General features: G+C 36.3%; 1 long non-coding RNA gene across 1 annotated transcript in view; it reads left to right on the top strand.

The window, feature by feature from the left end:
- The first annotated feature begins 431 nt into the window (after positions 1 to 431).
- The window catches only part of LOC120422196 (uncharacterized), a 38616-nt gene continuing 13866 nt past the window's right edge, over positions 432 to 25181 (top strand). The window contains exon 1 of the long non-coding RNA XR_005606094.2: positions 432 to 946. This is a non-coding gene — a long non-coding RNA (uncharacterized LOC120422196). The remainder of the gene's footprint in view (positions 947 to 25181) is intronic.

The following is a 25181-nucleotide window of genomic DNA, read 5'->3' as shown; positions in this document are numbered from 1 at the left end:
AATTGCAACAATTTTGCTAAATAACAACAAAGGAAATAATTATGTATAATAATTTGTACAAAAAAGGTAAAAATAAATAAGCGAGGGGTACTAAACAAAATCTATGTGGTCCTTAAATTCAATAAACACCAATCTCCGATAAAAATTACGAATTCTTTCCACAATATGTTCCGTTTCATCGCATCGGGGTAGGTATGATTCCACACGGCATCGTTTAACCACTGCCAGTTTCTTCATTCATCGAGTTCACAGCTGCTGCAGAGCTTCGTGTGCCGTTGAAATGAACTCCACCGTTGGCGCATGCCAACTGGTGGTCCCATTTTCCTCGGAATTCCGGCTGGGGGAAAAAGCCGGCTTCGGGCCCGAACTTCCTCCCCACCAAACAACCCGAAGTGTGTGCGTACGATAGCAACAAAACATCATTGTTTAGATCCCGAATTCTTCAGTGCCGTGGAAACTCGCGTGCCGGAACCATTCTGGCGTATTTTGGCAAAAACGTGGCGGAAAAACTTTCATGAGTGTGTTGACATTGAACGACGAAATCGAGAAACGCGTGCGGCGTCGGAAGTATTACGCGACAGTCAGTCAGTGTGTGAAACAAAACGGGAAACAACTTTGCTAAAAAGGACACAAACACACTCAGTATGTCCGAGTCCGTCCCATAAGTGAAATTTATTCAGTCACAGGCCGCCGGTTCAAAGCCGGAACGAAGCGTAATCACATGTTATCTGGCCCAGTCTATCTAATAATGCGAAGGGATAACAAACACGAGACAGCGTCGTCGGCGTCGGGAGTTTGTGGTTGGTGGCCACAAACAGGACTTCGAGGAGGAAGTAAACGGAAACGCAAACCAAAATCCGGTTACCGGGAAGTAAAAAGAGATGTATGGCTGGATCCTCTTGGAGAGCACCGGATAAACAGAAAGGACCAACAGCTTCAGAGAAACGTAAGTAGAAAAAGAATGACATGCTAAAGGAATCTCCCCTGCTCTCTTTTTATTTTTATTTTTTTATTTTTTGCCCCTCGACCTTTGGTATGCTTTTACCAGAGAAGGAAAAAAATAAGGGAGAAGCGTGAGAGCAAGTGTTTGAATAAAATATTATCCTGTAATTGATATCATCATTAGTCTCGTTGAGGTGTTGGATGCCACTAAACAAACAAACACACAAACACATGCCATGGCAGTGTTTTTCTCCCTGCACTGCATTTTAACATTGTTGTTCATGAGGCAGGGTATCCACTTTTTCATTCTGGTCCTTTAGAAATTGGGATTTAGGGTGAATACGACTTTAAAAATTTCATGGACTATCCATGGAATTAGATTTTTTATGTTTAATTGAAACTTCACTTCACTTCACTTCACTTTATCACTTCACTACACACGGAGAGACTGTGCCCAGAAATTTTAACAATTAAAATTGTTGATTTTACTTTCGTAAATTTTAACAAAAACGCACTTGTCACTGCCAATATTCCGTTACAATAACTAAAATTCAGTAATAATTTAGTAACCTGTTTGTTGAAAATGCTAGAGGCAAAAAGCTAACAGATTTCCCGAACTCGAATGAACGTGCTCGACTGTTAGCTTTGGTTTTAGGAAAATCAAAAATTTTGTTGGTTGAATATAATTAACAATTGGTTGAATATTTAAAAGATGAACTTGGGTTTGTTTACGTCTGTCATTTGAAGTCAGGATTCGAACGAGAGCGGTCGATTTGTTGAGTTTGTGTTGTTAATTGTGAAGTGAGAGGATGTGAAAGGTAAAATTCACACTATTTGGCTAAGTTGAAGCGGTAAATCGAAGTGCACACTGCTGCAACTGAGGAAGTGCAATTGGTGAGTAAGTTTGTTGATGATTACTTTGCAGGTGATAAACTATGAAGAGCAAGACGAAGACATTCGCAATGGGGACCTCTGATGCGAGGGGACTTTATGATAATGTTTGGAGGATAGAGAGGGGCAGTGGAAGGAAGAGGCGGGCCAACTCTTGCACGACAACACTTGCACGGGCAAATTTAACAAAATGTTGGTTAACCTAAGTAAGTTTGGGTTTAATTTTACACAACAATTTATTTTTTCCTTCGTGCTTACGATGGATACAATTTTAATGAACCATTATTTTTTCAGAATCATCAACTATAAAATACATAGAAATGCGTACACATAATATAAAAATAAAAATTCGATTATGGGAAATGTCTAAAAACTAAAATTTATAAAAGATATACAAAAGAAGATACTAATATTTTAAAAATGCTGTTTAAAGAAGACTGCTCAATAAACTGGTAAGTTAAACTCATAATATTTTTTTCAGGAATCGGAGTACGTTGAATAAATTGAATCAAATGAAGCGAAAGTTTGTTGCCAAAAGTAATTGTTAAATTAATGCAAGCTTGGTAAGTAGCATTATTGGTATTTATTCTTTCCTCATTATAATTACATTTATTTTCGTTCCTTTTTCAGTTTATAGCCGAAATTAAGAATTTTGTATAAAATTACTAATAAATTTCATATGTCTATTTGCAGCAAAAGGTTCGCTTTGGTGTGAATTCTGTGTCCAACCACAAGAAAAATAACTAAACATGAGACCGTTGTAGATGATGATGGCTTATCGGATAATTTCACAGTGATTGTAAGTGAATACAACACTTAAAACTTAAAACTTTAACTTGGTGAAAATTTTGCTCGGTTTCTATTTTCAAGGAATTCACGAGAAATTAAACATCTTTTTAAATATGTTTAACAAAATTTGTAAAATCCTTTCATCATTATAATTTTTAAAACATTAATTAAACTTTACATGTTTTATAATAACATGTTTTATAATAACAGTTAAAACAAATTAGTTTTTTATGCTTTTTAACAATAATTTAATAACTTCATGCAAAAAAAAACAAATTAGTACAAAAAGTTAAAATTTTAGGCAGAATAAATGCGAATATAAAAACACCCAGCATTTATTTGTGAGGCATTATTATAAAATTTACTGTAAATTCAATAAAAATATTGCTAACAACAGCTAATTCCTGACGACATGTACGAATATTTTTCTGTATTTAAGTAAGACATTAGTTAAAAATATAGCTAGAAATTCGGCCCAGCCTGTATCGTTAAATAATCAAAGAAAATATATAAAGAAACAAACATAAATTATGTTTAATTAAGAAATGTTATGTTAATAACCACTAATAATTTGCTGCATGCAAAAATATTTCGGTTGTTACAACGAAAAAAAATTGTTAAAAAATAGTTGAAAAGTATGGTCCAGCCTGTTTTTTACGGAATATTCCACAATATTTCAGCTGAAAACAAAAAAAAATAGTTGATTTTCTGAAAAAAATATTCTAGCAGTCGACTGCTAGAATTTTTTTTCGGCCATTTAACCAAAAAAAATGGCAATTCCAACTATTTTTTTAGCTACATTTAGTTACAGGTGGTCAGCAATTTCGGGTTAACAAAATCAACAATCGATTGTTGAAAAAAAGCTGTGTAAAAAATTAACCCATACTTTTAGTTAAATTAACCAAGATTTTCTTAGATTTGCCCTGGCCGGTCTCTCCGTGCACAAATTTTGCTTTCCTAGCTACCTGCTGTGTATTCGACCGTATCAATATTTTTTTTAGGTTACACAGCAAAAAATCCGATGGCAAAATCGCATGCAAAAGCATGCACATCACCTTCGTCAATATAAACACTTAATATTACACACTGCATGTACAAATTTTGCAAACACAAAAAAAAGTTGCACCCGACGGGATTCAAACCCAGCACCAACAGTAAGGACTGGCCCACTCGGCCATCAGACCGATGAAATTAGTTAGGATAAACGCATATACCAGCTTGACATTTCGGTCAAGTAGGTTTCCCATACTGATGGGCTAGATATTTCAGGGTGTTAAATCACATAAAATTGCATAAAATAATGCAATATTTATTGTACACACAGGCCTTTTACACGCAGCTGGATTACTACTTTTTTAGCTGTGTAGGTTTGGCTTTCGGTCTATTCCCAAAACAGACCGGAAGCCAAACCTAACCTAAAAAAATCCTGGCTACCCCTTACAGTACATTTTCTGCCAGGATAGTAAAGAACTAAGCTGAGAACAGCGAAGAAAACGAAAACGAGATTTTCTGCTGTCAGATATTATTGGTAGTAGTTAGCAAAAATAAACCAACATAACTAAGTTGTTGGTTTCAATTTTGCCCAGTTTCTTGTTTTTGCGAAACATTTATCTGGCAAATCTAATCTACACCCAAAATTCAGAGTCGAGATAATCGTTCTCTCAAAATTTATTGAGGGCTCAGTGCCAAAATCGATAGAATAATGGTACCAACTCACACCATCATAACAAATGAGTTCATTCGTTAGTTGAATCAATAAATCTCCAACAAGTGTCATACATCGACTTCTGACTTCTACTTGGTCACCAAGCTGTGGTGGCCGAGGCAGCTAAGTCATTGGATTGGTTTGTCAAAGGTCTCTGGTTCGATTCCCGTTGTCGACACTTTCGGTTTTTTGTTTGACGGATGAACTTTTTTTGCAAATGAACCTCGAGAGAATAGTTGTATCGCCCATCTCGAGCTGTGTTCTCTGCGTCCGTGAATGGTACCACTATTATCTCGACTCGAGACCATCATTCTCTCGGACTAGCGCTGCCAGTTTTGGGTGTAATATAATCTAATAAGACCCTAGCGCAGCCAATCTTTCAAAGGGATCCTGGAGAGTGCCTTAGGTTAGATTCCCAAGTAGCACTCATAACTTGTCGACTGTTGAATAATAGTTAGACAATTGTTTTTGATAAACATACGAGAAAAAATCTGAACATAACTTAAATAACAGTTTGTTTCACTGCTTGTATAACTGGCTTATGTAACTATCGTGTTTTGTGCCACAAAAGTGTTAAAACACAGTCAACTTCACTCTTTTCCAACTTTAAAACACAACATAGGGAAAATTCTCACCTATTTGGGAGGTTTAGAACTCGCTCCTTACTCCATCCAATTTGCTGATTTACACTGTTTAAACAATTTATTTTGGAAAACTTTTGATAGAAACTTGCATGCTCACTTCCTATTGAGTTATTTATCACTTTATTTCACTCGAAAACACTTTTTATGAGCTGTAATTAAACGTCAAAATGCTGATATGCCAAGATGCTGTTCCGTCATCTGCAATTTTTTCCTCGAAAACAGTTTGTTGAATAAGAATAATATTGCACTGTTTGTTTCACTGCTTATCTAACATTGTTATGTGACGGCATCTTCTGAAAAATGGGCGTGGCCAACCATTCTATCCCAAGTAGCACTCATAACTTGTCGACTGTTGAATAATAGTTAGACAATTGTTTTTGATAAACATACGAGAAAAAATCTGAACATAACTTAAATAACAGTTTGTTTCACTGCTTGTATAACTGGCTTATGTAACTATCGTGTTTTGTGCCACAAAAGTGTTAAAACACAGTCAACTTCACTCTTTTCCAACTTTAAAACACAACATAGGGAAAATTCTCACCTATTTGGGAGGTTTAGAACTCGCTCCTTACTCCATCCAATTTGCTGATTTACACTGTTTAAACAATTTATTTTGGAAAACTTTTGATAGAAACTTGCATGCTCACTTCCTATTGAGTTATTTATCACTTTATTTCACTCGAAAACACTTTTTATGAGCTGTAATTAAACGTCAAAATGCTGATATGCCAAGATGCTGTTCCGTCATCTGCAATTTTTTCCTCGAAAACAGTTTGTTGAATAAGAATAATATTGCACTGTTTGTTTCACTGCTTATCTAACATTGTTATGTGACGGCATCTTCTGAAAAATGGGCGTGGCCAACCATTCTATAAATAACCTTAGGTTTTCTCGCTTTGTTACACAAATGTTATTGGAGAATAGGTTATATAACTGATAATCAACAAACATATTCAACTTGACATTGCGTGTTGTTAGGTGGTGTAAATTTGTACGTGAGGTATTTAGAGTTTCAATAATGTTTATTTATCGAAGATTGCAATAATTGTAATTGTTGACCGATTGGTTTGAAACCTTATTGCCGGTAAAAGCTACAAAAATGTCAGCTTATGGAGTTCATGATAGAGAAAATAACAAATTAAAATCACACCGATTTCAATGTTGCTCCGTGGTACGGTAATAGAAATGACAGTTGAAACGGTTTGTTATAACTAAGTTGTATATTGGAGTTATAAAAACTGACTTGAAACAAACTTATATAACTTAATTTCCAATGACAGCCTTTTCTGGAGTTAAGTTGTATAGCTCACTGCTGTATAACAAAGCTGACAGCAGCCTTCTTATTGACGTTTAGGCCAGCTTGTTTACTATGAAGCCTCGTGGAGAGATGTGGAAGCGCGCCTGGACCTGCCGTGGAGATAACAACAAATCATCGAAGTCATCGGATCGAATCTTGGGAAAGACGAAGTTCATCAAAAAAGGAAAATCTAAAAGTTAGCCATGAAGAGGGTTTCACAAGATCACAGTTAGAGAGCGCGAAAGGATTGTTTTTTTTTCATGCAATTTCTATTTTTTTTCTAAATAAATCGGGCAGAAACAAGCGTACCAAAATAGTCAGAGATACTATTCTTATTGGCTTCGTCGTTGATTGAGATTCTAATAAGAACTGTTTGTTTACATGTAAGTTGGGTAACGGTTAGACAACTGTTGTCAATCTATCTTTCCTTTTCAGTGTGCGCTTTGATTTGACAGCACAGCCGTTAACCACGCCCCCTTTTTTTTCGTTGAATCTCTTGTTAGCTAGCACAGTGTTGTCAAATACATTTGTACAACTTACTCTGATAACTTGCATCTTATTCTGGCAAGTTATACAACAGAAAAAAGTGCGCTTTTTCCAATGCACAGGAGTTGTAGAACAAGTTGTGGTAACGAGGCCAATCGGTTATACAACCAGTTAGGAAATACGTTTATCTGACAAAGTGTGTTGCTTGGGTTACGCCTAGCACTCTTCTTGTCATTTATTAACATTTGTAGAGCGCCATTGCATCGGAATGCATTGAAACATCACAAGCGTTAAAGCGGCCAGGCCTACTGCGTAAAACCGTATCGTAGAGACAAGATTTGTTTGAAGTGGGTTGAGTTTGAGCACAGAGTGTTCGAACAACAACACAATTCTGAATCGAGGGGAGAAAGAAGTGTGGGGACACACCACCATACGCTCCGAGATTTTGGTTGTATTCGTTGGAAGCACCATGTTAAGAACACAGCAAAAAATCCGATGGCAAAATCGCATGCAAAAGCATGCACATCACCTTCGTCAATATAAACACTTAATATTACACACTGCATGTACAAATTTTGCAAACACAAAAAAAAGTTGCACCCGACGGGATTCAAACCCAGCACCAACAGTAAGGACTGGCCCACTCGGCCATCAGACCGATGAAATTAGTTAGGATAAACGCATATACCAGCTTGACATTTCGGTCAAGTAGGTTTCCCATACTGATGGGCTAGATATTTCAGGGTGTTAAATCACATAAAATTGCATAAAATAATGCAATATTTATTGTACACACAGGCCTTTTACACGCAGCTGGATTACTACTTTTTTAGCTGTGTAGGTTTGGCTTTCGGTCTATTCCCAAAACAGACCGGAAGCCAAACCTAACCTAAAAAAATCCTGGCTACCCCTTACAGTACATTTTCTGCCAGGATAGTAAAGAACTAAGCTGAGAACAGCGAAGAAAACGAAAACGAGATTTTCTGCTGTCAGATATTATTGGTAGTAGTTAGCAAAAATAAACCAACATAACTAAGTTGTTGGTTTCAATTTTGCCCAGTTTCTTGTTTTTGCGAAACATTTATCTGGCAAATCTAATCTACACCCAAAATTCAGAGTCGAGATAATCGTTCTCTCAAAATTTATTGAGGGCTCAGTGCCAAAATCGATAGAATAATGGTACCAACTCACACCATCATAACAAATGAGTTCATTCGTTAGTTGAATCAATAAATCTCCAACAAGTGTCATACATCGACTTCTGACTTCTACTTGGTCACCAAGCTGTGGTGGCCGAGGCAGCTAAGTCATTGGATTGGTTTGTCAAAGGTCTCTGGTTCGATTCCCGTTGTCGACACTTTCGGTTTTTTGTTTGACGGATGAACTTTTTTTGCAAATGAACCTCGAGAGAATAGTTGTATCGCCCATCTCGAGCTGTGTTCTCTGCGTCCGTGAATGGTACCACTATTATCTCGACTCGAGACCATCATTCTCTCGGACTAGCGCTGCCAGTTTTGGGTGTAATATAATCTAATAAGACCCTAGCGCAGCCAATCTTTCAAAGGGATCCTGGAGAGTGCCTTAGGTTAGATTACGCCTAGCACTCTTCTTGTCATTTATTAACATTTGTAGAGCGCCATTGCATCGGAATGCATTGAAACATCACAAGCGTTAAAGCGGCCAGGCCTACTGCGTAAAACCGTATCGTAGAGACAAGATTTGTTTGAAGTGGGTTGAGTTTGAGCACAGAGTGTTCGAACAACAACACAATTCTGAATCGAGGGGAGAAAGAAGTGTGGGGACACACCACCATACGCTCCGAGATTTTGGTTGTATTCGTTGGAAGCACCATGTTAAGAACACAGCAAAAAATCCGATGATAAAATCGCATGCAAAAGCATGCACATCACCTTCGTCAAAAAAGACACTTAATATTACACGCTGCATGTATGATTTTTGCAAATACAAAAAAAAGTTGCAATCGACGGGACTACAACCCAGCACCTACAGTAAGGACTAGTGCCTGAGCCCGCTCGGCTATCAGACCGATGAAAAATGGAAAGGATAAACGTATATGTGAGCTTGAAATTTCGGTCAAGTAGGTTTCCCATATGATGGGTTGACACAGAATTTCATAAACTAATGCAAAATTTATTTTACACCCAGACCTTTTACACGCAGCTTGATTACTACTTTATTTGCTGTGAAGGTTTGGTACTCCGGGACCCTTTGGGATGGGACATTGTATTTCCACGAATGCCCTGGACACTATTTGCCGTGGTCATAGCGCCACAACTCGCTCTCTGTAACAGTATTCCTAATTCCAGTCGAAGCTCACCAAGTCGGCATGGCCTAGACGTCGAGACAGACCACTAAGTGGTTAGCATTTTTGATTACCAATCCAAAGGACGGAGGATCGAACCCCGCCTCGAGCGACTTTATTTTTTTGTTCATATTCATCATTTCAAATTTTTAATTTCTAAACATTCTCGTTGGGAGCAGATGGGCATCGAACCAAGAACCATTCGCTTACAAAGCGAACACCGTGACCAGTCAGCCACGGTTGCTCTTAACACAATACTCGGCAAATATCGACAAATTTAAACCAGGGAAATCTTTCTGAGAAGTTGATAACGGTCAAACATTAAAACGTGTTTTCTCCGATTGTTAAAAACGAAGAGCGTTTTTGTGCACGGTGCGTTTTTATGCGTTTTATTTTATTTTCAAACATTACACTTGATTTTTAAGACTCCTAACTATTTTTTTCTTAAAGGCCAACTAATCACCTTTCACTTGCGTCCAAGACAGTTGAAATCGGATGAAAAGGCGCGGAATAATGATTTTTTGTAGAATGTGGTTTTTCGAAAATTCGACGTTGGTCACCCTAACGACCGAAAAAAATAAGGGTGTATTAGCCAAGGTAGGCTGGACTGGTGTCTTGTCAATTTATCTTCTTTTTTGGGCATTATAATGAAAAAAGTGATCAGAAATGGTTTTAACCTTTTTTAAATTGACATAGGGCTTCAAGACCCTGTTGCTCTATGTTTACGTGAAGACGGGTTCATGTGTTCGAAAAAAGAAGTTCATTTTTCGAGTGATTTTATAGTTTTTCCTTTATAAGGTAAGGAAGGCAAAAACGTGTTTTCCCATAAAAAGTACCATGGGAGGAGAAGGATGGTGGTGTCATGTTTTAAAATGTTTTGCCTTTCTTTTATTTTTAATTACAAGTAAAAAAATCAAATAACTATTATTTCATCAAAAAAAAAAAATTAAGTACCGGGCGTCTCCATAGCATCGACCGGAATTTTCAAGCATCATAGACCCAGATGCTAGCTTGGAAATTTGAGCACATTTGGTTATGGTTAATTGAGTCCTCTTTTGACCTAAAGTAAGAATGAAATTGTGATAAATTAATCATTTAAAAAAAATGCAGGCTTCATCTTCTGGGGCCATAATACATAAAAATTTCGGTTGATGCGATCAAATTTAAACAGTTTTGTCTTTTTCATAAATACGTGAACCACACTGAGCAATTCTCTACGAAATCGGTCTTTTTTCTTCAATTTTAATTTTTGTATTTTTTAATCCGGCTGAAACTTTTTTGGTGCCTTCGGTATGCCCAAAGAAGCCATTTTGCATCATTAGTTTGTCCATATAATTTTCCATACAAATTCGGCAGCTGTCCATACAAAAATGATGTATGAAAATTCAAAAATCTGTATCTTTTGAAGGAATTTTTTGATCGATTTGGTGTCTTCGGCAAAGTTGTAGGTATGGATACGGACTACACTGGAAAAAATAATACACGGTAAAAAAAAATTTGGTGATTTTTTTATGTAACTTTTTATCACTAAAACTTGATTTACAAAAAAACACTATTTTTAATTTTTTTTATTTTTTGATATGTTTTAGAAGACATAAAATGCCAACTTTTCAGAAATTTCCAGGTTGTGCAAAAAATCACTGACCGAGTTATGAATTTTTTAATCAATACTGATTTTTTCAAAAAATCGAAATTTTGGTCGTAAAAATTTTTCAACTTCATTTTTCGATGTAAAATCAAATTTGCAATCAAAAAGTACTTTACTAAAATTTTGATAAAGTGCACCGTTTTCAAGTTATAGCCATATTTAAGTGACTTTTTTGAAAATAGTCGCAGTTTTTCATTTTTTTAAATTAGTGCACATGTTTGCCCAGTTTTGAAAAAAATATTTTTGAAAAGCTGAGAAAATTCTCTATATTTTGCTTATTCGGACTATGTTGATACGACCTTTAGTTGCTGAGATATTGCAATGCAAAGGTTTAAAAACAGGAAAATTGATGTTTTCTAAGTTTCACCCAAACAACCCACCATTTTCTATCGTCAATATCTCAGCAACTAATGGTCCGATTTTCAATGTTAATATATGAAACAATTGTGAAATTTTCCGATCTTTTCGAAAAAAATATTTTTGGAATTTTCAAATCAAGACAAACATTTTAAAAGGGCGTAATATTGAATGTTTGGCCTTTGTGAAATGTTAGTCTTGATTTGAAAATTCCAAAAATATTTTTTTCGAAGAGATCGGAAAATTTCACAAATGTTTCATATATTAACATTGAAAATCGGACCATTAGTTGCTGAGATATTGACGATAGAAAATGGTGGGTTGTTTGGGTGAAACTTAGAAAACATCAATTTTCCTGTTTTTAAACCTTTGCATTGCAATATCTCAGCAACTAAAGGTCGTATCAACAAAGTCCAAATAAGCAAAATATAGAGAATTTTCTCAGCTTTTCCAAAATATTTTTTTCAAAACTGGGCAAACATGTGCACTAATTTAAAAAAATGAAAAACTGCGACTATTTTCAAAAAAGTCACTTAAATATGGCTATAACTTGAAAACGGTGCACTTTATCAAAATTTCAGTAAAGTACTTTTTGATTGCAAATTTGATTTTACATCGAAAAATGAAGTTGAAAAATTTTTACGACCAAAATTTCGATTTTTTGAAAAAATCAGTATTGATTAAAAAATTCATAACTCGGTCAGTGATTTTTTGCACAACCTGTAAATTTCTGAAAAGTTGGCATTTTATGCCTTCTAAAACATATCAAAAAATAAAAAAAATTAAAAATAGTGTTTTTTTGTAAATCAAGTTTTAGTGATAAAAAGTTAAATAAAAAAATCACCAAATTTTTTTTACCGTGTATTATTTTTTTCCAGTGTAGTCCGTATCCATACCTACAACTTTGCCGAAGACACCAAATCGATCAAAAAATTCCTTCAAAAGATACAGATTTTTGAATTTTCATACATCATTTTTGTATGGACAGCTGCCGAATTTGTATGGAAAATTATATGGACAAACTAATGATGCAAAATGGCTTCTTTGGGCATACCGAAGGCACCAAAAAAGTTTCAGTCGGATTAAAAAATACAAAAAAAATCGAATGACCGAAATCCTAGAGAACTGCTCCACTAGGAAATCGTACATAAACCACATTAAATTTGAGTTATAGTTTTTCAAACTGATTTCGTTTGAATTGTGTTGTTTATTTTACTACATAAAAAAGACAATCTAGAAATCAAAACATTTGATTTACTTATATCACTGTAGTGTTCACCCTGCCTTGCACTCTACGAAAGTGTAGCCTTCTCCCCTGATAATTGCTAATCTGACTGTTACTCGACACCGGTGGTCGGTCTAGAATGAATTTTACAACCAACGAACTATTCAAGGAAAAGGGCTCTCCAAAGCAATTGAGTGCTCCCATAAATAATTGATGGATGAAGTGATTTGTGTGCTCCCCGCTCTCTCACTCACTTCAATTATTATTTCACTCACACTTTGCCTTCCTCCCCACTATCGTCGGGAGATCTTCAATGATTGTCGTCGGCGAGATATGATCTATTCCGGAACCCCCACCGTCAAGCGCCCTTGTAAATTAGGATGATTTATGCTAATTTAATTCATGGAGACGCTTAAATTGAATAATGAGAATGTATAATGTTTTAATAAATTACGACGCCCAGGTTGGTCTCTACCATCGTGCGACGTCGACAACGTGAATGTCGTTGATGGCTGGAGGTCGTCAGAGCCGTCGCGACGCCTGCCAGGGTGTCAACTATGCCAGAGGCAGTGGGAGGACAGGGTGGTGTTTGGATTCATTAGTGGCAAAGCTAAAACGTCTATAAGCGGACGGGGAAAATTAATTCAAAGTGATAAGGTGTTTCGCCCCTGGATGCCTGTCTCACTTTGTGTGGGAGTGTGGAATGAGACAGAAAAGGAAATTTCAATTATGAGCAGAAGTGCGCTAAATCGCAGACAGAAAAATAACGAATGGTGGTGGGCTCAGACCAGCAAGCCAGCAGTCGCTCAAAGGAATGACCAAGGTGGGGACATTCCCGGGGTGAACGACGATGGCACTAATTCCGTTATAGAAGTGAATTAATTCCTGACGAAGGAGTGTTTATGATGTTTGCTGCTTTTAGATTTCAACTCACGAATTGAAGGAACGAGCGAACGGAGGCGAACGACTAGTACCATTTTAATGGTCTTGCTGCTTGACCTCTTTTTCGGGAGGGGAATTTATGGAGTTGACGAGGAAAATACTTTTTAACAAAGAAGTGGCGTTTTCAGTGAATAGAGGAAAGGCTACAGCAACGCTTTTCGGAACATCATGATAAGAGCATACAACAGGTTTAAAATGTTTTATTAAATTGTGTGTGAACTCTTGCTACTGGAAGGTTTTGATAGTTGATAAATTTTTGTGTAACGAAGGTTCTCAATAGGACTACAACTACTGTTGCTGAGACAGATAACCAGGCGAGTAAACCTTTCGGCAATCTAGACCATTATTGGACCTCAGAACCAACCTCGGGCGTGCCAACGAGATAGAAACAGACGAATTACCTAATACACGGAGAGACCGGTTAAATTAACTATAAGTATGGGTTAAGTTTTTACACAGCTTTTTTGCAACATTCGATTGTTGATTTTGTTAACCCGAAATTGCTGACCACAAGTAACTAAAAAAATAGTTGGAATCAAGGGTCCTGATTGCTCAAAATCAACCACTCCATTCGCGAGCACAAATAGCAGACGACGCGATACTGCCTTGATGAATTCCTACCGTTTGTCACTCTCACACCATTCGCTCCCGAACACTCTCTTTTCTACTCTCCTTCTCTCTCTGATCGGCTCAGTCTCCAAACGGTTCAGACAGGCCGATCGTCTCCGATCACTCTGAACTGAAAACATTTTTTCTCTGATGCGCTGCGTTATACTCATTGATTTGGGTTGCCTAAAATCAATGTTATTTATTAAATTTTACATTTATTTTGATTTCATAACATTATAGACACCATTCAAAGAAACTTTCACCAAGAAAAAATCAAATTGATGGCAAACTGAGGGCGTGAAGACAAAAAGACTGCCGCGCTGGCATTTTGTGAGAGTGGCTCTTCGCTGAGCATGGTAGGGAGTGAGTGTCGTCGAGCGACGGAGTAGGCAAACATTTTCACGATGTATTTGTTCGTTGAGTGAACAGTTCGGGCCACTCGCTGGCTGCTTGCGAGACTCATTCGCTCATGAATGCTAGCGGGTTGTAATAGGCGACGAATGGATAGGCGATGAGTGAGTGGTTTCTGTTCATTGAACCGAAAATCAGGACCCTTGGTTGGAATTGCCATTTTTGTTGGTAAAATGGCCAAAAAAGAATTCTAGCAGTCGACTGCTAGGATATTTTTTTTTTTAAGCAGATCAACTAAAAATTTGTTGTTTTCAACTGAAATATTATGGAATATTCTGTAAAAAACAGTTAGACCATATTTTTCAATTATTTTTGTTAAACATTTGAAAAAAAGATGTTTAATTTATCATGAGTTCCTGAAAAATAAAAACCGAGCAAAATTTTCACCATGTTTTAAGCGTATATTTTCATAATGTTGTATAAAATTAAGTCTTGTATTCACTTACCATCTCTGCGAAATCAGGCGATAGGTCATCATCATCTACAAAGGTCTCAGGCTTAATTATTTTTTTTGTGATTACCAAACTTGCATTGATTTAACAACTACTTTTGGCAACACACTTGCTTTGCATTTGATTCAATTGAATCAACGTACTCCGATTCCCAAAAACAAATATGTTGAGTTTTACTTACCAGTTTATTGAGCAGTATTCTTTCAACAACATTTTTTAAACATCGGTTATCTTATTTTATACATCTTTTATAAATTTTATTTTTCAGGCCTTTCCCTTCACCTAATTTTTATTTCGCATTTCCGTGTACTATATGGTTGATGATTCTGAAAAAATAATGGTTCATTAAAATTTAATCCATTTTATAGATTTCTAATTAAAATCACAATAGATAAATTGTTGTGTTAAAAAAAAACCCCATACTTGCTTAGATTTAGCAACATTTTGTTAAATTTTCCCGTGCAAGATTCGTGCAAGAATTCACCCGCCTCTTCCTTCCACTGCCCTTCTCTTTCCATCAAACATTATCTTAAAGTCGCACCAGAGGTCCTCATTGCAAATGTCCTCGTCTTGCTCTTCATAGTTCATCACCTGCAAAGAAATTATCAACAAATTTACTCTCCAATAGCACCTTCACAATTGCAACAGTGTTCACTTTGATTTCCCCCTTCAACATTAGCCAAATAGTGTGATTTTCACCTTTCCATCCTCTCACTTCACAATTAACAACACGAACTCAACAAATCGACCGCTCTCGTTCGAATCCTGACTTCAAATGACGGACGTAAGCAAAACCAAGTTCATCTTTCAAATATTCAACCAATTGTTAATTATATTCAACCAACAAAATTTTACATTTTCAAGATGACATTCTGATCGTTTTTCTCGAAACATCGAGTTGATCTACGGGTGCCACGATATGAGATGGACCGAATTAGCTGAAATTTGAGGTGAAGACTCCCAAGATGTATCCCGTATGCATGACGATGCCTGATTTTGAAATTTTGCTTTTTTTAAAATACAAAAATAAAAAACTGATAATTTTTTATATGAAAAACACAAAAATATTTTTATCTTTTTTTAAAATAAGTTTTTTGAAAATCGGCCTTCTTCATGCATACACGGAGAAAAAAGAGTTCTCAAAATCGTGAACAAGCGTTCATGAAATTCGGAACCACGAACAAAGTGTTCAAATTTCATGGTACGTTTTTCAAAATCGTACCATGGAATTTGAACACTTTGTTCGTGGTTCCGAATTTCATGAACGCTTGTTCACGATTTTGGGAACTCTTTTTTCTCCGTGTACAGGGCCGGTTTAACGAGTCTTCACCAAAATTTTGAGCCGATTTGCTCAAGGCAGTGTTAAGATATGGTGGCACCCGTTTTTTGAAAGTGCTAACTTCAAATAGCTATATCCCGGCAATGATACAACCAAATGTCTTCTAATTTGTTTTGATGAAAATGCATATTTTAATGCCCTGAAAACAGATTTTAAATAAAATTAAGTGTGTGCTCACACCAGCATCTGACATTTTTGTCGATTCACATGTATGTAACCCTTCAAGCATGAAAAGGATAAACGCCTATATGAACTTGACATTTAAGTTATGTTAGTTACCCATACTGATGGATTATATATTTTTGTGTATAATAAATATCACATACAATTTTAAAATTCAAAATTTATTTTACACCCAGGCATTCTACACGCAGCTTGTTTACTTTTTTTTGCTTTGTACTGTTTGTTATGAATAAGTTGTGAGTGCTTTTGTGCAAAAATTGTTTGACTTTGTTTACGTAGATAATTTGGAAGTTGATTTCAAAGCAAAACATTTGTTCGTTGTTTTGCACGCAGAAAAAAATCCGCATAAACGTGAATATCATTCATAATACCACGAAGCCTGCTAGATTATGCAGTGTTACAATTGAAAACATAATTAAACCATAGCCATTTCATGCCATTTCAAGAATATTGTTTGATCTTTTGATACCATATTGTACAACCAAAACCACATTTTTCAGAAATAACTGCCTACTAAATGGCTTTGCTCTCTTGCAAATCTATTTTTTTTAATGAGCAGCTACATGAACGGATGACCTGTTATGAATTTTTCACTTCCGCAATATACCTCCTTCATAGAGAAACAGAGAACGAAACATGCTCGTTAAATTATCGCACCGGTTGACTCTTTACAATACGGCAGCCTGAAATGGTGTCGAAGTCGTTCCAAGTAGAGGAATAACTCACCGGGTTTCTACGTTACGACTCGACGCCTCTTTTAAAACAATTTCACTGAGGTTATTTTAATTAATTAACATTAAAAACAAACTGTGAATGCTAATTAACGTGATATAAGGAACCCCCAACCCAATGGAAGGATTTTGCCATGTCAACTGTGCACAGTACTCAACGTCACGAGCTGCTTCCAAAATCGAACAAGAGGATTGAGAGTGCTCAAATGTACGGATAAGGTTCCATTTGTGCTTTAAACAGGGCAAATTTCAGCCGAACTGACCGTATTTCAGGTGGGCATAGAGAGAGATTCCACCACCGGAAAAAATAAGAAGCGAAAATCCGGCCCATACAATGAATATGTGTCCCTAGTCCCAGGACAATTCGACAATGGCTACCAACAACCGAAACAAGATACATTATGCATATGCTCTACAATGGACTGCCACCCCGGACCTGGTCCTGGTCCCGGAAACCCAATCTCTTTCTGGGAAAGGGACAAAGAAGCGTGTGAAAAAGAGTTACACTTCCGTAACTGAATCGTCGTTCTGTTTCTGATTTTCCCCAGGTTGGTTGGTCGGTTGAGCTTGCGGGTGTGTTTGCCGGGGCTTTCACTATGCCAACCTGTCCTAAAAAGCCCTCTTACCCGTTTCCCAACCCCAACTGGAACCCAACCTTCTATAAATTCCAATTCCACCGAATTTAGCTGCAATAGTTCAAGTTCCGTTAGGTTGTTTTTTGCTTCCTTCGGCCCAGATTAGATCGGATTGAATAGACAACACGGTTCCCCGGGATTCCACAGCTCCACTCACGGACCGGACTGAACTGGACCTGGAGTGGCGGATTTGGTGCACCGTTACCAAAAAAAAAAGCGACAGCAGGGAATGTGTGTGTGTTGCTTCCCGAACGGGGAGGATTAGTCTCGGTGGGAATTTGATAAAACAGACCATAATTTGTTTAACACTTTTTTCCCACCCACCCCGAGTGAGGATTGTGTGAAGATGATTCCGGTAGTTTATGGTGGAGCTGGAAAAAATGCAAAGGGAAAAAATCTGCATTGAATTGTACTTGCAGTGCAACGGTGCTTATTTCAGAGCATTACTGAAAGGTGTTAGAACTAGGATTAAGATTTTCTTTCAAATTCTGTAAAAACAAGTTGCCTTGATTCAAACAACTTTTTTGTCTGGCATCATTGGAAGATAACTGGTTGAGTTATTTTTTTATTTTAATAATTGTCTATGCCAAAAGTTTTATTTTGCTAAAATTTTTGATTCCGACATACCAACGTTACCGGTGTATAATATATTTTCCAATGTTTTTTTTTTTAAATTAAATGTTAAAATTCTGGCTTGTAATTTAAAATATTGCCTTCCAAATGGGTCCAATAGATCAAAGATCTGGCAACCCTGTCTCAAATTACCACCATTTAAGTTATATTTATGGACATTTTTAAGCTAGATCTCACTGATCTGTGTGTTAATAAAGTAACCAATTTATTTAAGAGGCAGTATTTGTAAATTCTGCTCGGTTTGTTCTAGAGGTTGTATTGAAGTGCTCCGATTTGGATGGAACTTTCAGCGTTTGTTTATCTATACATGAGATGAACTCATGCCAAATATGAGCCCTCTACGACAAAGGGAAGTGAAGTAAAACGGACTTCGAATTTGAAGGTCCAAAAAACCTAAAAAATCTTAAAATTGCTCGCATTTCCGTAAAACTTCAGCAATTCCAACTCTCTAAGTTGCATTCGAAAGGTATTTTGAAGCACTACAAAATGTGCCATCAATTTTGTCATAATCGGAATCCTCGGAAAATTTCTCGTAACGTCATGATTCGAATTCCCGGACGCTTCGAAACCCGGACACCTCATCTTGTTTAATCAATTATTTGGATATAAGTTCGCATTATTATTGTCAAAATGGTGTTATTTGATGAATTGTAACATCAACTTTGATTTCAAATATGTTTGGAAGATGTAGCCATTTCTAAAACAAATAAATTTAATTAAAACATGAGTTTACCAAAACTGTGAAACATTTCACTGAAATATTTCATATTCATTCGAAGCAGCATTTTATGGTTCTGATTTCCTAAAATCCTAGCAATTTTTTATACAAAATATCGATTGTTTTGATGTTAAAAGCTTATTTGAGAACTAAAGAATGCCATTCACTTAAATATCAGTCCAAATTGATGCAATTCATAAGCAATATTGAGTGTCCAGAAATCCAATCAAAAGTGTCCGGATTTCAAATCAGCTTTTATCAGTGTCCGGGATTCGAAGCACAACAAGTCATTTTAATTTTCAAATTCTGATGAAAAATGCTCGAACACACATATTTTGCATGCATTCATTTAAAATTGACTGTTTGAACTACATCCTGATGATATTTCTATATTTCCAACTTATCACATGATTTTTTGCCAGCTATAATAAAAATGATATGCTACTAAGTGTCCGGATTTCAAATCATGACGTTATGTTCGAAGTTTTCGAGTTGTAAATTTGATTGTTAAAAAATAAATTTAAAATAAATTAAATTATTGTTTAACAATTTGTTGGATATGGGGTGAAACTGGCATTCGCCTACTTGATACAGTATTTGACGTATTGATCACAGGATAAATAAGGTATATCTATTTCTTTTTTCAAAAATGTTTTATTAAATTATTTTTTAAATCAATACTTCTAACTAACGTGAAATTTCCCGAGGATGTCGAATGTGTAAATATTGAGCCCTAAAAGTGCCGTCATTTTGGCCTACAGGGCAAAAACTAAATAAAATAATTTGCAAAAGCTATGAGAAAAAGTTAAACCAATCGTGGATAGCTATGAAGTGCTTCAAAAGACTTTTCGAATGCAACTTATAGATTTGGAGTTGATGAAGTTTTACCAGGGCCCCGGCGATGGCCTGATATGACCTACCGAACAACATTGGCAATATGGCGTCGTTTGTTTACAAACATGAGATTGTTTGTGGACGAACCGAAAAATTTACTTTTTTGTAAAAAATTCTATATCCATTGTGCAATAACATTAAGTCTTACAAAACAGACAAAGTTTCGTTAAATTCTAGACCAAAATTTATTTTATTATTATTTTTCAATTTAAACCTATTTTTTCGCGATTCTGATCAATATTGCACATCACATCATCATGGCTTTAGTGTATCTTTAGTTTTTACATCGTTTTACTGTAGATTCGTGTTTGAATTTTGAAATTTAGCATAAATTAAAATAAGTTGCAAAATTCCCAACTTCAGCCATGTGCAACAATTTCCACATCACCCATGCGGGAAACCGATAATGGGGTAATTCATGCGTTCCAAACTGTCAAAATTCCAAAACGTCATTACCAATATTCGGTTCGCTGCTTTTGTTCGTGTTTGAAGTTTCGGGCCGAGACTCTGAGTTTTACGGATATGCGAGGCTGAAATATTTCAGGAATCAACAAAATAATTAAATTAATTCCTGAAATATTTCAGCCCAAAACATGTTTCTTCTTTTACAACCACTAGATCATTTTGTACATTTTTGAGCCCTTCTAGACAATTGTAGAGCTTGTCAAAATGACCATTTTTGTTCTTGAAACATGAATTTTGGTCAATTCTATCAAAAGTTACGGGCAAAAAACGATTTAAAAATGCTCATTTTCAAATTGAGATTAACTAAGTTAAACAAAAAATACCTCCGAGATATTTTCAGCAAATGTACTCTAGAATGTGTACTTTTAGATGCTTCTAAGAGCGAGGTCAAACTCCACCACCTTTTCGAGTTATTCAGATTTCAAAATGGCGTCTTTTTCGTCGTATTTTGGCTATAACTTTCGTTTATAAGGTCCATTTTTCGCTCTCTTGGGAGATAAATGTGTGTTTTGATAAGCTAAACAAATGTCTAGAAAACACCAACTCGCTACGGCACAAGCCTGAGCTCATAAATTAATAAAAACTCATTTTTTCATAAACTCTTCAACCTAAATTACAAAAATGGCTCTAGAAACTTCCCGTTTGAAGATAGAGCTTTATGCTTTTAAGCGAAATTGCTCAGAATGGTGTTCCCTACAACTTTTCTGAAAACACCAAAGCGCTATCTCGTCATCCCGCCAAAATAAAAATTCTGAACCACCCTAAAATTTGGACCACCCTAATGTCCACCATACCAAAAGATACCCCAATTGACCCTGATCATTTGTCCCGAAGACACCAAAGCTCTAAATCTTAACCTGAGGCCACTATCAATTTTGTCACGCTAGATTTCGGTTTTGGTTTATAAACTAAATTTGTCCGAATTCATCATCCATCCATTTTTCGATAGATAAACTTCCAAACGAGTCTAAAAATTTTAAAATCTGGCAATCCTGTTGTGCGCACCATGCTTTGTCCGGGAAGAATTCCCCACACCGGAGGAACGGTGGCCGCTATTGCGAAGTGGATGCGCTCGCTGGCTGGCCGTCGGCCAACTCCCGAACTGTCATTTGGGCTCTATTTACAGCGGCACAATGGGGTCCTACACAAATAGGTTGGTGCAGTACTCACACCTGTCTCAATTTATGACCACGAAAGTGATATTTATGTACATTTTTGAAGCCGGGTTTTACTTGTCTGTTCATAACGTCATGATTCGAATTCCCGGACGCTTCGAAACCCGGACACCTCATCTTGTTTTATCAATTATTTGAATATAAGTTCGCATTATGAATGTCAAAACTGTGTTATTTGATGAATTCTAACATCAACTTTCATTTAAAGTTTGTTTGAACGCTTAAGTAATATCAAAACAATTAAATAAAATAAAATTATAAGATTACCAAAAAATCGAAACATTTCGCGTGAAATATTTCATAGGCGTTCAAGCACCGGGAAGGCAAAGCAGAATTTTATGGTTTTGATTTCCTTAAATTCTAGCAATTTTTTTTATAAAAAATCGATTGTTTTGATGTTAACAGCTCATTTGAGACCTAAAGAATGCCATTCACTAACATTTCCGTCCAAATTTGTGCGATTCATTAGCAAAAACGAGTGTCCGGAATTCGAAGCAAAAGTGTCCGGATTTCGAATCAGCTTTTATCAGTGTCCGGGATTCGAAGCATAACAAGTCATTTTAATGTTCAAATTCTGATAAAAAAAAATGTTAGAAAAGACATAATTTGCATGCATTCTCTAAGAACTGACTGTTAATACTACATCCTGATGATATTTCTTCATTTCCAACTTATTACATGATTTTTTGTAAGCTATAACGAAAATGATATGCTACTAGGTGTCCGGATTTCGAATCATGACGTTACAGCAATTCTCCACGAAAACAGCATGATACGAAAAAAAGTTCTCCGATTGGGCTCAATGTTTTTCTGGGGGATCCTTGGCCGAAATAATAAGACCCGTATTTTTTTGTTTGGTCATTAGGGTGACCTACGCCGTGTTAGGGTGGTTCGAAAAATGGCAATTTTCGTCGATTTTCGCAAAAACCACTTTTTTTCAAAAAATCATATCTCCACGCCATTTCATCCGATTTAAGCTGTCTTATCGCAAAAGAAAGGTGATTAGTTTGGCTATTTGGAAAAATTGTAGAAAGTTTCAAAAATTTAGCTTAACATTTGAAAAGGTTGTATGAAAATTTAAAATGCTGTTTTGAAGGTCTCGGGACCAAAGAGCCTATGTCTGAAAATAATTTTATCGGATTCCTCAGAAAATTTCACATAACATATTAAAAAATGATGAAGTTATAATTTCGATATTCTGAGATACGATTTTTTGAAAACAAAAACTAGGTTTTTCGACGCGCCACGCGCAAAAATGGGAAAATGCCGAAAACGGGAAAAAATCTACATTTTCACTAAAACTGCGATAACTTTAAAATGGCTGTATGAACATTTTAGGCCGGATACTAATAGGACTAAGTTATTTCTAGATCTTTTGCGTGATCAAATTTTTGTTTAACATCGAGAAAAGCACCAACCACCAGATTGACTCATTGCTCACAACACTCACACTATTATGGGTAATTCTCCGCCAACTCACACAGCAGTTGCCCCGACCCCTCTTCGATTTGCGTGAAACTTTGTCCTAAGGGGTAACGTTTATCCCTGAGCACGAATCCGAGGTCCGTTTTTTGATATCTCGTGACGGAGGGGCGGTACGACCCCTTCCATTTTTGAACATGCGAAAAAAGAGGTGTTTTTCAATAATTTGCAGCCTGAAACGGTGATGAGATAGAAATTTGGTGTCAAAGGGACTTTTATGTAAAATTAGACACCCGATTTGATGGCGTACTCAGAAGTTTTAAAAATTCTCCCATTTTCCGTTACTCGACTGTAAAATTTTTTGGAACATGTCATTTTATGGGAAATTTAATGTACTTTTCGAATCTTTATTGACCCAGAAGGGTCATTTTTTCATTTAGAACAAAATTTTTCATTTTTAATATTTCGTGTTTTTTTCTAACTTTGCAGTGTTATTTTTTAGAGTAAAATATTGTTCTACAAAAATGTAGAGCAGACAATTACAAAAATTTTGATATAGAAACATAAGGGGTTTGCTTATGAACATCACGAGTTACCGCGATTTTACGAAAAAAAAGTTTTGAAAAAGTTGGTCGTCATCGATCATAGCCGTTCATGGTCACCCGCGACATACACGGACGACGAAACAAAGAGAAACGCAAAAAGTAACTTTTTCAAAACTTTTTTTCGTAAAATCGCGATAACTCGTAATGTTTATGAGCAAACCCCTTATGTCTATCTATCAAAATTTTTGTAATTGTCTGCTCTACAACTTTGTAGATCATTATTATACTCTAAAAAGTTAGAAAAAACACGAAATTTTAAAATGAAAAATTTTGTTCTAAATGAAAAAATGACCCTTCTGGGTCAATGTTAATTCGAAAAGTACATTAAATTTCCCATAAAATGACATGTTCCAAAAAATTTTACAATCGAGTAACGGAAAATGGAAGAATTTTTAAAACTTTTTTAGTGTTTTTTCGATGAAAAATGCGTTTTTTCGGAATTTTGAGTACGCCATCAAATCGGGCGTCTAATTTTACATAAAAGTCCCTTTGACACCAAATTTCTATCTCATCACCGTTTCAGGCTGCAAATTATTGAAAAACACCTCTTTTTCCGCAGGTTCAAAAATGGAAGGGGTCATACCGCCCCTCCGTCACGAGATATCAAAAAACGGACCTCGGATTCGTGATCAGGAACAATAGTTACCCCTTAGGACAAAGTTTCACGCAAATCGAAGAGGGGTCGGGGCAACTTTTCCCGATTTCGTGTGAGTTGGTAGAGAATTACCCATATATATTATCTTGCGTATAATCATGGAACTAGATGCAAATTGTAACTGTTACTCAACATGGGAACATTGATTTAACCAAATCAAGCAACGCCACCCACCGCCCCCCCATCTCAGTTCTACACGTTGACATTAAATTACTCTCCCTTGTAGTGGACAACATCAACGGGGCACTATCAAAGCTTTTGGTTCACTTTTATCAGCAAACGAATCTGAACCTGACATTTTCCACCACCAACACTGTTAACACGTGTGTGTGTTCTGCTCCATTGCATACACGGTGTAACGCCTCTCAGTTCATTAAAGATAAAGGTGCAAAACTAACTGGCACCCACTCGCCTTGGCGTCGTGTGGACTGAAAGGGTAACTGGAAGGGCAAAAACACAAACGAGAGTCCCTTACAAACACCAACCGGACCTCCCGACCGGGTCGGGACCGTTTCGGATTTGAAAGCTCTTCCAGTTCGACGCCAACACACCGTTACCCACCCATGTGTGAACGTCCTTGTGGGCAGTGAATTTGCTCGTGATTTTTTTAATCTTCAGTCATTATATTTTTCATCTAAAAATTATGATCACTTTACTTACTGTAAGAAACACCCACATTCTATAATGACATTTTTTTTATTCTCTTTGTTTAGTTTTGTTTGTTCTTAACATGTTAAGAAACTTAGTACTACAAATTTTTAATTATAGCTGCAAAGGAGAAATAATAATCTTAACTAATCTGTTATACATTTATATCAAGCAAAAACTGTACCTAAAATGTCAGAATTTACCACATTTTTTTCAAAATGCTGCTTCAGTGACACGGCCCACTCTCCGTAGGTCCAACCGGTCTCGGCGATGTCTTGCATTCTGTGGCTAAATTTCATTTAGTATTTTCGCTCTTTACCTTTCGTTCGGTGGGTCTCCATTTTATTTACCTTC

The sequence above is a fragment of the Culex pipiens genome, chromosome 2, assembly GCF_016801865.2.
Source record: "Culex pipiens pallens isolate TS chromosome 2, TS_CPP_V2, whole genome shotgun sequence".
Classification (NCBI taxonomy): Eukaryota; Metazoa; Arthropoda; class Insecta; order Diptera; family Culicidae; genus Culex; species Culex pipiens.
Note: the sequence above shows the minus strand (reverse complement) of the source record. Positions and strands in the feature narration are given on the sequence as shown.